Source organism: Orbicella franksi, unplaced genomic scaffold (genome assembly GCF_964199315.1).
Source record: "Orbicella franksi unplaced genomic scaffold, jaOrbFran1.1 SCAFFOLD_195, whole genome shotgun sequence".
Taxonomy (NCBI): domain Eukaryota; kingdom Metazoa; phylum Cnidaria; class Anthozoa; order Scleractinia; family Merulinidae; genus Orbicella; species Orbicella franksi.
Genome location: NW_027670703.1, coordinates 37,501 through 40,888, shown reverse-complemented (window position 1 = coordinate 40,888; position 3,388 = coordinate 37,501). Strand labels below are relative to the sequence as shown.

General features: G+C 48.0%; 1 non-coding gene and 1 pseudogene across 1 annotated transcript in view; both read left to right on the top strand.

The window, feature by feature from the left end:
• On the top strand, positions 1 to 838 carry LOC145474179 (large subunit ribosomal RNA; annotated as a pseudogene; the record flags this gene model as incomplete).
• A 2,508-nt stretch (positions 839 to 3,346) lies between these two features.
• LOC145474173 (small subunit ribosomal RNA) overlaps positions 3,347 to 3,388 on the top strand; it is a 1,800-nt gene continuing 1,758 nt past the window's right edge. The window contains exon 1 of the ribosomal RNA XR_014045223.1: positions 3,347 to 3,388. This exon is cut by the window's right edge and continues 1,758 nt beyond it. This is a non-coding gene — a ribosomal RNA (small subunit ribosomal RNA).

Here is a 3,388-nt window from a genome sequence, read left to right as displayed (position 1 = left end):
CACTTTCTGGACTTAAGCCGCCCGCTCGCGGGTGGCGATCCGAGTCCAAGACACCGTCAGGTTGGGAGTTTGGCTGGGGCGGCACATCTGTCAAATGATAACGCAGGTGTCCTAAGGTGAGCTCAATGAGAACAGAAATCTCATGTAGAACAAAAGGGTAAAAGCTCACTTGATTTTGATTTTCAGTATGAATACAAACCGTGAAAGCGTGGCCTATCGATCCTTTAGTCTTTAGGAGTTTTAAGCTAGAGGTGTCAGAAAAGTTACCACAGGGATAACTGGCTTGTGGCAGCCAAGCGTTCATAGCGACGTTGCTTTTGATCCTTCGATGTCGGCTCTTCCTATCATTGCGAAGCAGAATTCGCCAAGTGATGGATTGTTCACCCACCAATAGGGAACGTGAGCTGGGTTTAGACCGTCGTGAGACAGGTTAGTTTTACCCTACTGATGAAGTGTTGTTGCAATAGTAATTCTGCTCAGTACGAGAGGAACCGCAGATTCAGACAATTGGCATTTGCACTTGGCTGAAAAGCCAATGGTGCGAAGCTACCATCTGTTGGATTATGACTGAACGCCTCTAAGTCAGAATCCGTGCTAGAAAGCAACGATGATTACCTCCAGAGAACTTTAGGCGAACCAGAATAGAGGACTTCGGTCCTCATGCGTCCCAAGGTGCCAAGGAGGACAAGAACCTCCAAGGCACTACCGATAGCAAATTCTAATGTTTCTGGAGATAAATCCTTTGCAGACGACTTAAATAAAGAACGGGGTATTGTAAGTTGTAGAGTAGCCTTGTTGCTACGATCTTCTGAGATTAAGCCTTTGTTCTAAGATTTGTTAAAAACATCTCTTTTTTTTCTTCAAGTCCAACAAGGCTCCCCTCCTCTGCCACTGCCAGGAGGGTGCCAAAGAAGAAGTGGTGCCTGCAGGCTTGGGCTAACTTGTGGCAGCCAAGTGATGGAAAGGAGGCCACGTCTGGTCTGGGACGTGGCTGTCAATTTTTTTTAAAAGTCCAAAAGGCTCCCCTCGCTTGGGACCTGGCAGTGAAAATTTTTTCTAAGTCCGAAAGGCTCCTCTCGTTTCAAATGGTGAAACGAGGGGAGCCTTTTGGACTTAGAAAAATTTGACCGCCCGGTCCCAAACGACGGGAGACTTTCTGGACTTAGAGTTATTTGACCAGAAACATCTCAAGGCAAAGAGGGGAGCCCTTTTGACTTGCACTAACATGACCTCGAACGAGGGGAGCCTTTTGGACTTAGAGTTAGGGTAACGGTTAGCTTAGGGTTAGGGTTAGGGTTAGCTTAGCGTTAGGCCTAGGTAGGCTTAGCGTTCGGTTAGGCTTAGGTAGGCTTAGCGTTCGGTTAGGCCTAGGTAGGCTTAGCGTTAGGTTAGGCTTAGGTAGGCTTAGCGTTAGGTTAGGGTTAAACTTGGCTAAACTTGGCGCCTGCACGTAACTCGAGCTGGCCAATAGGTTGGCGCAAAAAGTTTTGAAATGGTGAAAATCTTAAGTGTGCTTATAGAATAGGGGACTGACGCCCACTTTTAAGATAGTGGTGCACACCCCCGTTAATTATGATGTGAGAGCGCCAAACTTGGCGCCTGCACGTAACTCGAGCTGGCCAATTGTTTCGCGCAAAACGTTTTGAAAATGGTGAAAATCTTAAGAGTGCTTATGGTATATGGGCACTACGCCCAGTTTTAAGATAGTGTAGCAAATCCCCTTAACGATGATGTGACAGCGCCAAACTTGGCGCCTGCACGTAACTCGAGCTGGCCAATAGTTTGCCGCAAAACGTTTTGAAAGTGGTAAAAATCTTAAGGGTGCTTATAGATTAGGGGGACCGACGCCCAGTTTTAAGATAGTGTAGCACACCCCCCTTAACGATGATGTGACAGCGCCAAACTTGGCGCCTGCACGTAACTCGAGCTGGCCAATAGTTTGCCGCAAAAAGGTTTGAAAATGGTGAAAATCTTAAGGGTGCTTATAGATAAGGGGGACCGACGCCCAGTTTTAAGATAGTGTAGCACACCCCCCTTAACGATGATGTGACAGCGCCAAACTGGGCGCCTGCACGTAACTCGAGCTGGCCAATAGTTTGCCGCAAAAAGTTTTGAAAATGGTGAAAATCTTAAGGGTGCTTATAGATAAGGGGGACCGACGCCCAGTTTTAAGATAGTGTAGCACACCCCCCTTAACGATGATGTGACAGCGCCAAACTTGGCGCCTGCACGTAACTCGAGCTGGCCAATAGTTTGCCGCAAAAAGTTTTGAAAATGTGAAAATCTTAAGGGTGCTTATAGAATAGGGGGACCGACGCCCAGTTTTAAGATAGTGTAGCACACCCCCCTTAACGATGATGTGACAGCGCCAAACTTGGCGCCTGCACGTAACTCGAGCTGGCCAATAGTTTGCCACAAAAAAGTTTTGAAAATGGTGAAAATCTTAAGGGTGCTTATAGAATAGGGGGACCGACGCCCAGTTTTAAGATAGTGTAGCACACCCCCCTTAACGATGACGTGACAGCGCCAAACTGGCGCCTGCACGTAACTCGAGCTGGCCAATAGTTTGCCGCACAAAGTTTTGAAAAAGTGTAAAATCCCAATTTTGCGCTCTTTAGGGTGTGGTCTTTGAGCTTCGGGTTTTCGTCGGGAAATTTCGGCAATCATCGGTCATCTTCGTGGAAATCTCTTCGTTTTCGTAACTCTGACATGCAGACGCACGTTTGGAATGCCATGGGGAGCGCTTTGGAGCAGTTTCGAAAAATCGAAATTTTCGACATTTTTCTAAGTGTCTAAACTTGGTTGGGGGAATAGACGGTTTCGGGTTATAATGTAGGGCAGGCATCGGGAAAGACCGAAAGAGCAATTGAGCTGTATCGGTCCGTAACAGTAAGCCCTGCTCGGTAATGTGTTCTCGGGTAGGAAAGGAGGGTATTTGGAGGAAAAAGGAGCAAAGTCGACCAAACTTGCTCGGTCGGTAGCATGAAATGACTGAACTTGAAGCCAAGTTGTCTCGGTGTGGACAACGAGAGAACGGATGGATGTTGTACTGATGGCCTTTGGCCAAGAATAGCGGCTTAGATTCGGAAGAATCATTCTTCCCCGATGTATCTTGTCGGCATTCCGTGCACTTGGCTGTCTCACTGGTATGCCGGAAGCTTACTAGGGTGAAGCAGTGGAAAGACGTGGCAAAGAGAGAACGGGTTTCCCTCGGACAGGGGTCGAACGCCTCGTGCGTCTTCCATGGCCGGGAGGATTCCCAGTGCAGCTTGACGGTGAAATGCCAGCCTCCTTTTCAAAGGAAGCAGACGCAATAGGGTTCCCGCCGGGTTCCCTGAGGGATAGCTACCTGGTTGATCCTGCCAGTAGTCATATGCTTGTCTCAAAG